We start from the raw sequence: 15048 nt of genomic DNA on the forward strand, positions 1-15048 counted from the left end.
ATAATATCCCAACCAACGGAGACTAAAAATGGTCCAGTATTGGAAATAGTTCGTGTAGTTGTCACGTTCTCCATTTTGTCTGTGGGATTAATAGTTTACGCAGAAAGGCCGAGAGTATGTGAAAATCTCGTGCGTGGTTTTTGAATGCACAAAAATAATTACGATTAGCTTTAAGTGATATCCGTAGAGGCAGCTGAATTACTTGTGTGAGCGTACTTAAATTTGCGGTGAATTTTCAGCCATTTTATGAAAAGAAGTGGGAAAATAGCGACAAAATCATTTCTGCAGGAAGAACACCCAGTAAGGCCGCGCGGGATTAGCCGATCGGTCTAAGGCGCTGCAGTCATGGGCTGTGCGGCTGGTCCCGGCGGAGGTTCGAGTCCTGCCTCGGGAATGGGTGTGTGTGTTTGTCCTTAGGATAATTTAGGTTAAGGAGTGTGTAAGCTTAGGGACTGATGACTTTAGCAGTTAAGTCCCATAAGATTTCACACACATTTATTTTTTTACACACACCCAGTAAGATGATGACACTTCAAACTAGCAATTAGAAGTGTTCCAGCTGTTATGCGCTTGCCATTATTTCAAATGGTGACTGATCCGGAAAATATGTACAATTTCATTCAGAGGATAAATTAATTGATTAACACAACAATGCACGCTTGGCTCTCCTTGGTCGAGAAAGACAGGACACAAACAAATGTATACCTCAAACTACACTGTACAAGAGACAGACAACTTGAAATTGCGCTCACTCACATAGATGCTTACAATCTGTTTGAAGATACGAAAGAAACTGGTGAAGCTAAAGGCTGAAACTTCGAATGTACTCGTCTGAACTCGGCGACACAGTACATGTTTTGCGTGGGTCGCGAGAGAAAGCAAATCGACATGTACGAGAGATGGTCTTGTGATATGTGTACGACAGTGAATTTTGTAGCGTTCGGTGAGTGATCATAAATTTGGATCTTCTTCTTCACTTGGAAAGTGATATAATGTCACTTTGTCGATGTACGCAAGTCCTTCCGGGTTTTCAAGAGATGGAGCGTTTTCTGTGAATACCAAAAGGTGTACATGTGCATTCCCACAACTCTGAACATCAATTACTGTCCAGAAATCTATGACTTTTCCACAAAGAATATTTTTATTTCGTTTGATCTGCTTTATGAAACCATCAGCGGGATAAATCTCGGATCAATACGATCAATACAGCTTCATCAAGATGTAATTGGCTAGGATCTTCATCGGGTTTGCCATCTACAATAAAATAGCTCTGAACATTTCAAGGCAGTTCATACCATTCAGCTCAAAGCAATAAATTAAGTTGGGGGACCGAGACAACGAATAAATGCATTCTGTTTGCTGCGAGGTGTTCGCCAATACACTGCGGATTCTCTTTCATTCCATCGACAACCCTTTTTGCATTACGCTGCATTTATCGTTTTCTATGGATCCCTTGGAGAGGAGTCTCTGGGGTGTGGAAAGAGTCAAAGTCTTTTCCTGTGTTAGCTCAGCCATATCCATCGAACGTCAACTGTGTTAGGAGGTATTCGAAGATCGACAGTGTGAAAGACAAGTACCCTTATTCTTTAAAAATTCTTTTGTGTTCCTACTTTCATGAAATTCATCATTATCATCTGGCCGCATGTGATCAACTTGTGCCATTACAGGTGTTTCGATTATAAATAAGTACAATTCATTTACTGGCTCTCCTTGCGGGTCACTTTCGGCAACAAATTCTTCATACACCTCCGTCGATGCATGTGTTAGCAAATATTATAGGATCGGTAGAACTCCTTCATTGACGACAATATTCATGTGTACCGGCACTGGAATGCACAGCTCGGAGGTAATACGACGGAATCTGTCAATAGCCTCGCTTTCAATGACACGGGCTTTCCAATTTTGTGTTTCACTTTCTCCCTTTCGTCTGCACGAATGCAAATTTGTGAAATAAAGCCTGTTAACATAATACATGATACCAAAGAAACTGCCAGCACCTGCAACAGTCGAAGTTCGAACTTTGTTTCCTTTGGACATTAAATTTCTCGAAACACAAAGGTCTGTGAAACAAATTTCCGCGTTTTCCCTGTCGTATGAACAGCCTTTGTAGATGCCATTTAAATCGTCATATACAACGACAGGTATTTTCAAACATCAGAATGTCGTGTTCTGGAAGATCAACATTTCCGATCTCTAAATATACACTATTATCAGTTGGTTCAAAATGGCTCTAAGAACTATGGGACTTAACGTCTGAGGTCGTCAGTCGCCTAGACTTTGAATACTGCGAGTTACTGCTTTGATTAGATTTACTCATTTTTTAAGCACACAAAATAAATAGTTCTGCACCAAACTGTAGAGTGTAAGTGACAGTCTGATTTGCAGAATATCTTACAGAGCTTAAACATTTCTGTAACGACCCATGCAACTGGCTAGAAGGTACTGCTGAACGTAGCATCCTGAGGTGGTGCAAAAAGATGATACTATGTACTAATTTCTAGAGGTTAATGTGTAGAATTCCACGTTACTGTGTCTCTTAACGCCAACTGAGGAAACACTTGAGTGAGTAGTTGTTCCAGAGTCTAAAAAGGCGACAACGGCTAGGAGAGGGTGTGCGTGCCTTTCCATATTACAGCCAAATGACACCATATGACAGTGACAGAGGATGACAAGGAGGCCGATCAGCATCGCCTGGTCCTTAAGGCCTGATTGCGCAGTTGCGCATCATAGAGCCACGTAGAAGCTGACAACTGGTGTATATCTGTCTTTCCACTTAAAATATGTCTGAGGACTACAAACATCTTAAATTAAGGGGCTCCGGAAAGGCTCAAAATCATGAAAAGTTCAATTTTTACTTTTTTGCGTTTTCTGAATCTGCAGACTATTACCTTTTAATAGATATATAATTTATTCAATTCCGAAGAATACAACTATTTTTAATTTTTTTTGAAATATGTTCTACATGGGCGTGACCCACTGTGGCGCTGTTAAACTGCTGTCAAATGGTGTTATTATTAACGTCCGTGTTCATCAGGTACATTTTAGTGATGTGAGATAAATTACGTGTTGTGGCTAACCTGTGATGGTTCAATATATATCGCTGGTGTGATTGTCGATTGTTTCATGTTTATTTACTCTGTCGTTATCTCGAAAATATTCGTAATTAATTCTGTTTCTTGAGTCTCTGTTTTGTTGAAGTATAATAATGAGTAAAAGTAAAGTTATTAGAAATCCTCTGAAGGCTTTTAAGAAAAGGAGAAATGTTGGAAAGCCAAAGGTATTTAGAAATATGGGAATGAAGATAGGTTCTAACATGGTACGAGCGAAGCTTGCTTTAGACAAGGAACGCCTTCGGGCTGCAGACAGGGCTGTAAAGAGTCTAGAAATACAAGCAAGAGTAAACAGGAGGAGGAACAAGAGGAAGCTGGAGGAGGAGTTTGCAGAGGATGAAGATAATCCATCCTACGGACCTGGAATCCACTAAAAAGTTAATCCAATCTTTGTCGCTCGATTCCCAAAACTTTTATTTTCTCATACTAATTACATGTTTTCTAAGGATCTTCCGAACACATTTGTTTCAAACTTTCAGTAAATGTTACACAGTACCTTCTGCATAATTTAACACAGCCTTTTTCCAAAAAACTGTATATTTTTGAATATATCAATAAAAAATTGCAAAAAAATGTTGTGAATTTTCATTACAATTGAAAAAAATCATCTTTAATAACTGAACTAAAATTTTGTAAAATCCCTGTGTTAAGTTGTAGCCCATATTCCAATAAATAATCTGTAAAAAGTTCAACTTCCTACCTCAAATGCTTTGTGAGGAAAGATGTAATTTATAAGCGTTATTTTAACATTGCAAGTATAGGGCGTTCCGGAGCCCCTTAAGGCAGGATACAGCCCCCCCAGAAATTGGGTTTCTTATCTCTTCTACTGTGGCTGTGATTGCGCAGTCAGAGTGGGACACGCATGGCACGCCCAGTGCTGCAGCCGAGCGACGCCAGACCGCTGTGGGCGCCGTCCAGTGCGCGCGTGCCGTAATCGGCTTAGCGCGTCCCGGCAGGCGCGCGCTCTCCACTGTAATTGAGCTCATCCGGCCACGCGCCGCACCGGGCTGCGCAGCGCGGCGCAGCGCCTGCACTGATGCCGGCCCGCGACGCGTTACGCTGGGTTGCGGCGCGGCCCCTGCTCTCAGCTAAGCCGAATAAATGGCGGTCCCCCACAGCGGCGCTCCCGAAATTTCATTAAAATCCTAAGCTGTGTCTAGCCCCCGCTTACTGACCAATCCTCTCTCTGCCACCATACTCACCAGTGCGGGAGAGCGCAGTGGTCCATACGAATGTTAGAGAACTGTCTCTTTATATTTGTACATTGCTGTACCTGTAATGACTTGTAGATTGTTAGATGCAATAGTAAAACTCAGTTTATTGAGCAGCGAATTTTGAATGTTCACTCTCTCAAATCTTTCATACTCACTTATGTGTGTAGTCATTAAGATACCATTCGTAAGAGCAGAAGTTCAGAAATCTGTGCCTGGCAGAGTTGCAAGGCACTGCTTCCGCATATTCCGCTGTCTAATTGCGCATAGGAAAAGTAAACTCACCAAAAGTTTTGCAGGAATTCTCATTTCTCTTGTTTTATAGCAGCAATGATTCCAGTCTATGTAAATGGGAGGTGACAATTTTTCGACATTCTGTGGCGATATTTTAATTTCTCAACGATGAAAAACGCCTTAGTTTTAATGATCGGCCTTACATTAGGCCTATCATATTTTTGACACACTCTCCCCTATGTTATGATAATATGAAATGAGCCGCTACATTGATGTCCTTTTAGTCCTATATGGTAAGGCTCTGATATTGCGCAGTTGGCTTTGATAAGCACTGCCCAGAGTTGTGTAAACTATTTTTCTAATTAAATTGTAGCACATACCATGGGTCATGGAAAAAAAGATTTGGTTCCCCTATATTGCAGCATTTTGTGTGTGGTCGTTCTACACTCCTGGAAATTGAAATAAGAACACCGTGAATTCATTGTCCCAGGAAGGGGAAACTTTATTGACACATTCCTGGGGTCAGATACATCACATGATCACACTGACAGAACCACAGGCACATAGACACAGGCAACAGAGCATGCACAATGTCGGCACTAGTACAGTGTATATCCACCTTTCGCAGCAATGCAGGCTGCTATTCTCCCATGGAGACGATCGTAGAGATGCTGGATGTAGTCCTGTGGAACGGCTTGCCATGCCATTTCCACCTGGCGCCTCAGTTGGACCAGCGTTCGTGCTGGACGTGCAGACCGCGTGAGACGACGCTTCATCCAGTCCCAAACATGCTCAATGGGGGACAGATCCGGAGATCTTGCTGGCCAGGGTAGTTGACTTACACCTTCTAGAGCACGTTGGGTGGCACGGGATACATGCGGACGTGCATTGTCCTGTTGGAACAGCAAGTTCCCTTGCCGGTCTAGGAATGGTAGAACGATGGGTTCGATGACGGTTTGGATGTACCGTGCACTATTCAGTGTCCCCTCGACGATCACCAGTGGTGTACGGCCAGTGTAGGAGATCGCTCCCCACACCATGATGCCGGGTGTTGGCCCTGTGTGCCTCGGTCGTATGCAGTCCTGATTGTGGCGCTCACCTGCACGGCGCCAAACACGCATACGACTATCATTGGCACCAAGGCAGAAGCGACTCTCATCGCTGAAGACGACACGTCTCCATTCGTCCCTCCATTCACGCCTGTCGCGACACCACTGGAGGCGGGCTGCACGATGTTGGGGCGTGAGCGGAAGACGGCCTAACGGTGTGCGGGACCGTAGCCCAGCTTCATGGAGACGGTTGCGAATGGTCCTCGCCGATACCCCAGGAGCAACAGTGTCCCTAATTTGCTGGGAAGTGGCGGTGCGGTCCCCTACGGCACTGCGTAGGATCCTACGGTCTTGGCGTGCATCCGTGCGTCGCTGCTGTCCGGTCCCAGGTCGACGGGCACGTGCACCTTCCGCCGACCACTGGCGACAACATCGATGTACTGTGGAGACCTCATGCCCCACGTGTTGAGCAATTCGGCGGTACGCCCACGCGGCCTCCCGCATGCCCACTATACGCCCTCGCTCAAAGTCCGTCAACTGCACATACGGTTCACGTCCACGCTGTCGCGGCATGCTACCAGTGTTAAAGACTGCGATGGAGCTCCGTATGCCACGGCAAACTGGCTGACACTGACGGCGGCGGTGCACAAATGCTGCGCAGCTAGCGCCATTCGACGGCCAACACCGTGGTTCCTGGTGTGTCCGCTGTGCCGTGCGTGTGATCATTGCTTGTACAGCCCTCTCGCAGTGTCCGGAGAAAGTAAGGTGGGTCTGACACACCGGTGTCAATTTGTTCTTTTTTCCATTTCCAGGAGTGTATTTTACTATGTGTCTAAACACAAATCTTAAATATTTAACTGTGCTAGTTTATATGAGAAAGGCTGTATAGAGAACCAACACTAATTCTCTCTCTTCTTCTTGGGCCTTGTGCAGCAAAACCTAAGTCTCCCTAAAAGCAAAAGTTTTTCAGCCAGAATTTCTTTGTCATTTCATTAATGGAAATTTTACGGACTGTCAGCTTTGTAATAATGTTGTACTAATTTACCTAAGACCTGCGGAGAATGTAAAAGTTATGCTAGCCAGCATAGCAGTACTAGTCACTTAGTAAAGCGATGTGCCGACATGTAATCTTTCATATGATACACAGTTCATAAAAAAGCAATCTGCTGCTAAATTTCAGTGCTCTTTTCTACTCTTAGGGAAGCTGGAGCATGTCTTCACCAGATATCGTCATGTCCTAGCCCTTGTAGGTTCTGTTCACTATAATATGTATCTAATACTGAGTCATATGAAATGAATTATCGTTTCGTTTTTTCAATTAGAACACTTTAACGATTACTGTCATTTAAATACTTGAGTAAAGATAAATGCATTAACCACAAAATATTTAATGTCATTATAATACTACGCTTTTCATTTGCTCTACTGTATGTCGACTGCAAACATAATAACTTTTTCAGGAGATTGTTGGTGTTTTTACCCATCGTGTAAAACATCGACAGCAACTCATCAACGTTCCAACGATGCTTCGGAAAGAAATCCTTGAAATATGAATACACAGACATAATAGCAATAACTCAACATCATTACTAGTTTAGTTCATCACGTGTTTATCTTCCATTACAAACCTGCTGAAGTGTTACAATTCAGGTAATTCTTTCGTGTGTTTTCCACAGCTGTTCCAGTAACATTGACCAAATTCTGAAACTTATTTAGAAATATTTTAAAACTGTTAATAATAAAACCATGTACTACAATGACTACGTAAAATTCAGCAGCTTACCTTCCATTAGGAAAGTGGGTGCACTCAGCGACTGTAATATGATTTATAAATTATAGAGCTCAGCAATTAGTCGTCCTTTTTATTGCAGGTTTTATTACGGAAATCCAGATTTCGGCTTGTGCCCAGCCATTATAAATACACTATTTTATAATCTCGATGCACGATAGTTACCTGTTGTTCGGGTGCCAGTCACAGTTCAGCTGATTTTTATTAGCCTGGTAGCATTTTTCCGCTGCTGTCTCAGTTGAGTGGACTTTTTCAGTCAATTTGAGGAGTGAAAGAACTCAGCGGACCGCGACCTTCGCCATACACTAGTTGCTGTTCAAGATGCCTTAAACTAATCTTTGACTGATTTGACAGTTCATTCACCACCGCTTCGACTGTGGTTCTCTGGTATTCGAATACCAGGTCCTCTTCTTGTTATTCCAGTTTCTTCAAAGCTATATTCTCTGCCATTTCGTTATTCTTGAGTCAGAGATGTTTGATAACAGTGCAAGCGTATATGCTACCTGACCACTGTCATAGGGCTATCTATTACTGTCGCACCTTACACCATTCAGAAGCTGACTCTGGTACTGATATGTTTTAGGACATTTGGGGGAAGCTTTCAATATATGCCAGACCAGCAGCTATGTGCAAACAAACTGAAAATAATTAGGTAACTTAATTTGTTTGAGGTTATTACCTCCTTCGTTCGTTTTGATAATTATTTAAGTCAAAGGATTGAAGATAATCAGCACGTATTCAGTCATGTGTATTGCTGTATACTGCATATGACAGTGAACAAACGGAGAGGCGATTGGTTATAAAGTAGCAAGCAGAATATTATATCAAAAGTAATGTTTTTCAGCTTGCCTCTCATGTGCAGCCTCCTGGTGATAAGACCTGTCGTGTGATTTTAAAGTGAAATGGTGTTGTACAATGAAATCAATTCACGGTCAATATGATTTTCTGATTTACGATACCACGGATCCCAGCTGCTGTAACTATGGGAGATAATTATTATTTTAATTTTATATGAAAAATTTTGATGGAGGCGACAATATTCACGATGACGCTGTTCAACAACAAAGGTAAGTGAATGTGTTCATCTCTTTCCCTTCGTGGCCGCCAATGTCAGTTTAGATGTATTTGCAGCAATAATCAGAACCTGCAGTCTTTCTTTTCATTTAACTTGGAAGTACGATAATTTTCCTTCTTAGACGAATAGATACAATTTAATCTCATTTTTTTTTATCTAAGCCATGGGGAATGATACTACTTAGAGCGTTTGTGCTTCTATCCCGATCGTACGTTCGCGTACAACTGAGTGTGTACCGACGGAACTATATTTATGACCCATTTACTTTGCGGTATTACTTCTTATTTTGAACCACTCACTCGCGAATGTACGTGACCTCTTATTATGTGGAGTCAGTCCGGCGTATTCTGTAATAACGTTACTTGTAGTGTCCAGTGGCTTAGTTTCTACAATTAACATCTGCCTGTGTCGCAACGGCGCATCACGTGAAATACTTATTACGTGACCACCATAACAACTCTGATTTAAAAATTACGACACCGGCCGACTAAGCTCCCAACAATTTAACAGGGTGGTTACATCTTTTAAGCATTTAAGACATATAAATAACAACTAGATAGGGTCTATCATTATCTGGAACTCTCCAGATAATGCCGAGACACTATCTAATTGTTGTTTATATTTATTTCTGGAAGAAATTGCAGCTCCCTTTCTGTAGTTCTCTGTTAGCGAAGCTTATATCCTAGGGTGCATAAACCTATTGGAAACGGTCTATAAATAGATTCAAATGGTTCAAATGGTTCTGAGCACTATGGGACTCAACATCTGTGGTCATAAGTCCCCTAGAACTTAGAACTACTTAAACCTAACTAACCTAAGGACATCACACACATCCATGTCCGAGGCAGGATTCGAACCTGCGACCGTAGCGGTCACGCGGTTCCAGACTGAAGCGCCTTTAACCGCACGGCCACACCGGCCGTCTATAAATAGAATCATGGTTAAATACTAACTTTACTTGTAGTATAATCAAGTCAGACAGTTGTCTTTCTTGTTTGTTAAAGCACTTACTGAGTTGCTGGGAATGTGTTCCGTGTTGGCGGCTTATTGCCGCATGGGCCTGGCTTAATTACGGCCGTTTGCACCACTTTCGCGCATTTCCTATCCCGGTTTGCTATTTGTTTTCAGTTGCGCGTCCTGGCTCTCTGTGCTCGAGTTGAGTATCTTATGTTATCTGACTAGCACTGTATACAAAATTTTGCTGTCGGCCAAAGAGGCCTTTGATTAACTGGCTTCGCTTTACTGTTACATACATATTTTTTTGTTTTAAGATTTATTGTAAATTTTTTGTGTAAACATTTGAGTGACCCCTACGTTATCTTATTCAATTGTTAATATTTATCTTTTGGATGTCTGTTAAGTTTGGGGAGTGAAGGACCGAGTGGAGAAGAATGTGATTTAGTTGATCAGTTCCACGTTAGAAAGACGAAATCCAAACTCTTAGGGGGATTCAACGGAGATTCTTTTGTTAAACTGCCGAATCGTATTGGGCCTTTATTAAATGGTATCACTGAACTAGCTGTTTACTAGCTGACCCAAGCTCGTGAAGTGTGACGGTTGACATTGCTGTTTGAGTTACATGCTAACACCTTGCAGATCTCGCATTTAGTCATTCTTTGCTTTCTCTACCATTTGTGTAAGGCTTTGTTAAGGGAGTATCTGTCAGGTGTACTCCTAGAGCGGGAGATCTGGGGCAGCGTAGGGCCCGCATAACTAAAATACAGTTGGCAGCACGTATTAGGAACGAACCTGCGCGCCTGTATTATTGGACAATATAGGCTTCTAATGAAACCTTGTTTAAATACATTGAGCATGTCCATATTGCTGTCTCAACTTTGCGTATGAATGTTACCAAACAGGTAACGTGTTAGAGGGCATGAGGTCTCAAGATCGATCACAGCTTCCCTTCGTTCGCAAGCTAATCATCTTTGCTCAATTCATTGATTTGGCGAACTCTATGGAAGCCTTTACATTTGCTGAGGAACAGCTCAAATGAGGTGAGGGTGAGCCACGGGTCTCTTTTTGTTGTAGTAGCAATGATCGCGGCTCAGCTGTTAAATTATCATCTAGTAAATCTTGTTTTTGTTATGGTTCCCAGAGTCACCTAATGGGGGAGTGTCGCACTGAGTGTAGGCATAGGCCTAACAGTTGACGCCATCGTAAACGAGAGTTCTCTCGAGTGAAAAGACCGCCCGTGATTTGTGATCGTATTCTCGCGTGTGATAAACCGCTTCTTCCTTATGCCTGTATCCGAATTAAGAGAGGTCCAGTTTGCGGTCTGCTTGATTCCGGAAGTTCTGTTTCTTTACTTGATTATGTTTCTTTACTTGATTATGATTGGTATCTTGAGTTTCGACGTTTGTGTAAGTTGGCCCCTCTTAAACCCCCCCTCCCCCGGCGGAGATGTCATGTCTTCGACTTCGCAAGCAATACCTTTTTATTTTTATTTTGCCCATCAGAGAAGATGGCGTTCTGTTCAACTTCTACCAGTGGGGTTAATATAAATATCGTGCAGATTGAGCAAACGAAAGTGAATCTTGGTCACCTTAGTGAGCCTGAGGCTTTTCAGTGAAGAGATCTTCCGAACGAGTTTCCTGATGCGCTAATTGATCAGTTGGGGGTGACAGACAAGATGCGATATTATATCCGTTAGATGTTCTTGTTCGCCAGGCTCCTATCGTCTTTCACCGACTAAGATGAATATTTTAATGCATAAGATTGAGACCATGCTTTGTGAGGGAGTATTTAAACTTTCAGTCTCCACATGCCTCGCATATATTTTTGGTTCCTAAGAGACAGGTTGAGAATTTTAGACTGGTTGTTGATTATAGGGTCCTGAATGAAAAGTTGATGTTAGAATCAGTCCCAGAATCAGATACGAAACCCAGTTTAAGGCATGGTTGCCAGTTTCTAAGTCAAATTCTCTGTGTTTAAGATAAAACTTAAACTTTCAAGACCGAACAGAACAGCCAGAACTTCACAATCATACACTAAATACTTAAGTTCAGATCCCACCAAGCTTCAGGAGGCAAAGGCAGAAGGTCATCTCTCATCTGCGTCTTCCTGTAATACGTCTGCGGCCAATCTGGCATTACACGCGTCGTTGTGAAGGAAGCATCTCTTTTGGAAATCAGGAATCGCTAATACTCGCGGGTTACTTAGAGTTGTCATAATCGCTCCGAATGCGGCCTGCTGTCTCTCGCCCCAAAAAAATTCCCGCCCTTTCCTATGAAGATCGTTACGAGGGTCGGCTAACTGAGCGAAATTAAGAACAAACTTCCTTAAGTAATTGGCCATCCCGAAAAATCGGACGACTCCCCATTTTGCTCTTAGGGGGAAGAAAAGATCGGAAGTACGTCCTTGATCGATTCCGATTCCATATTAAGAAATCAGGAGTCTCAAAAACGGAATTTTCTGCTTGGCGAGAGTGACCTTAAAATGTTTGGCAGCCAACCCAGTAGACCGAAGTCCCAATAACGTCTGCTGATGATGCGAAAGATGTTCAGCTAAGGACCGATTATACACAGCAACATCAGCAAGATAATTATATATACATTTGGACTTTAAATGACCCCTAACTTGTCCTAAAAGCCGTGAGAGTACAGAATCCTCCATTGTCTAGGCCAAGGGATACACTGGTGAATTCATACAAATTCCAATCCGTGCAGAAGGCAGTAACGGACTTGGAATCCTCACTCACAGGTATTTAATTATAAGCCTGATTTAAATTAAGCACAGAAAAATAGGAGGCTTCAGCAAACCAAGTAAAACAAAAATTGTTCAAATGGCTCTGAGCACTATATGACTTAACTTCTGAGGTAATCAGTCTCCTAGAACTTTCTTTTTTAAATTCTTTATTCATCAAAAACCCAATATTATACAACATAACCCACCACCTAAACTCATTAGTGTGTCGAAATTACATACAATGTTACATTTTAGCAGCGTTTACCAAAACTTCTATATTCTACTATTAGTATCAGCTACAGGAAGTTAGTTCTATGGGTATCTAAATGATCTATTGTTAGTCTACCATGCCATCAACTCTAACCTACTTTACTACTAACAACTACATCCTACAGCGTTACAGGTGTGCCAGTATAAGATATAAACCCACTATCTCTTGGCTACGCCTACCGAGCTAATCCCAGCGTGCGTGCCCCTGGCACTGGGCTGGTCTTACCGCAAATCACTGCAGGTCGAAAGAAAAGTATCCTACTATCTATTCCTACAAGTAACAATATTTTCTAAGTCGTAATTAGTGTTCTTTAGTCTCTAATCGGTGTGATCGCACCCTCCCCCTAGTCCTGGATGCGTCGGATCCCGATCGCCATGGCGGTAGGCCAGTACACACCCCGGCGGAATGCGATGGTGCGTGATGTCACATATTGGTTTCCTAACTACTCAATCTCCCTTCGGTATTCCCTTAGGACCTTGGCGGATACCTCGCTAGCCAGTTTATCAATGATGGCGAAGGTGTTGGGGTCTCTAATAAGGTGAAAGGTGTCTGTGTTTGGCAGTGAATTCCGTACGTTAGCTGCAACGTCGTCGAAAAGCGGACACTCGTAGACCACGTGATCCGGCACCGCAGTCACATGATTTTGTCGCTCTTTTCCCGAACCGGCAAAGATATGCCGGGTACGGGCCATACCCAGTGAGGAAGTGCAGCAGTCCCTTACTTGGCTGGAAATGCTTCATCCTTAATCTTTCGTGAACGTTTGGTAAGAGTTGGTGAGTTCTTCTTCCTGTCTCATCCCCATCCCAGATTTCTTGCCAGAGTTCCGTTCCCCTTCTTTTAATTGATATTTTGCCCCCTCACTCTGACCCCCATGATATCCCTAGTTTTTTTCAATTTGCCCCTTTTGGCCCAATGCCATGCGGCCTGCTCCCTGATTTTTACATCAAGGGGGCAGAGCCCCATGAGTATCAATAATCCTCCCCCTAGTGATGTTCGATATGCCCCAACTGATCGTAGTACCATGTTCCGCTGCACTCTCCTCACGGCCATAGCAGGAACTACCCTCGTGAGCCTGTGAGCCCAGACCCCGAACCCATAGCCCACGATGGAGACAAGGATTGTGTTATGGTAGAGTTTGATGAGGTTCGGTGGGAGATGAAATCGTCTGTGGCCTATGGTGATAAGGTTGTTTAATACTTCTATCGACCTATGTGTTGTTATCTCGATGTGCCTGGCAAAGATCCATTTTTCATCTAGCATTACCCCTAGGTATCTAGCTTCTCGACGACGTATAACTGGTGTGCCATTCATCCTGACTGTAGGGTTTCTGACCAATTGGCCCTTTAGGAGTAGGTAGGTGGATTTGTTTGGTGCTACTTTTTGTTTAGTTCTATGGCACCACTGTTAATGTCATGGTCCTCTCTATTTTTGGCTCTAATTCCTCTCGGCTTCGACCGCCAACCAACAGGAGGAGGTCATCAGCGTAAGCTATCACCTCTAGCACATCTGCACAGTTCTCCAAGGTCTCAAGGAGAGGCTCCATATTGACGTCCCAAAAGAGTGGCCCCAGGACAGAGCCCTGTGGACACCACTTTGTTATCTTTTTGCCCACCCTTCCGCTGGGGGATGATAGCCAAACCTCCCTATCCATGCAATAGCTCCTGAGACGCCCATATAGCGGCCCTGGACACTCCTTCTCTCGCCAGCGAGAGAAGAACGAAGGCCACCACAAGTTGTCGAAGGCGCCAGTGATGTCCACCATGATGCCAACTATGTACTTATGTGTGGACGACCCGCAGACCTCGGCCGCCATGACGATTGCGTCAGAGGCAGAACACCCTGGCCTAAAGCCGAATTGCCTGCTGCTCATTCCACAGAGCACTCAGTGAGCCATCAGCCTGTCAGCCAGCAGCCTCTCCAGCAGTTTTCCCAGAAAATCCAACAGACATATGGGTCTGTAGGACTTAACCTCTTTCGGATCTTTATCCTGTCCCTTTTTTATTATTACCACGTTGGATTGTTTCCATATGGTGGGAAACTTTCTGAGGCTTAGGGCCTCATTGCAGATTCTTGCTAGAGGTGCTACTACTTGAGGAGCGAGGTATTGCACCACCTCCGACATGATGCCTTCTGGTCCTGAGGCTTTTCCTCTTTTAAGTGCCTTAATATGCACCGCCACCTTGTTCTCCGAGAAACGGTACACCGCAGCGTTGTTTTGGCACTCTTCTTGCTGAGCTTGCCTAATTAAGCCTTGTTCTTCCGTATCCTCATCTTCCATATCATCCGGAAGCAGGGACCAGAGAAGGACCTCAGCAGTTTCCTGCCATGTCCCTGTCATCCGATTCCCATCCTGGACAGTTGATAGTACCATAGGCGACCTGATCTTTTCCCTAACTATTTTATATGGGATGCCCCAGGGATCTGTAGCCAATTGGCTCTGGACGTATTTCTCCCAGCTTAGCAGTCTAACCCTTTTGAGCTCCCTCTGGAACTCCTCCTTAGCATTCCTATAGATTTCTAGCCATCTCTGTTTTTCTTCCCAGACGACACTTCCCTGGTAGTACCTCCTCGCCCTCCAGACCGACTGACGCATCTGCCCTAGTTCAACGGACCAAGGTGACG

Source organism: Schistocerca cancellata, chromosome 1, assembly GCF_023864275.1.
Source record: "Schistocerca cancellata isolate TAMUIC-IGC-003103 chromosome 1, iqSchCanc2.1, whole genome shotgun sequence".
In the NCBI taxonomy this organism is placed as follows: Eukaryota; Metazoa; Arthropoda; class Insecta; order Orthoptera; family Acrididae; genus Schistocerca; species Schistocerca cancellata.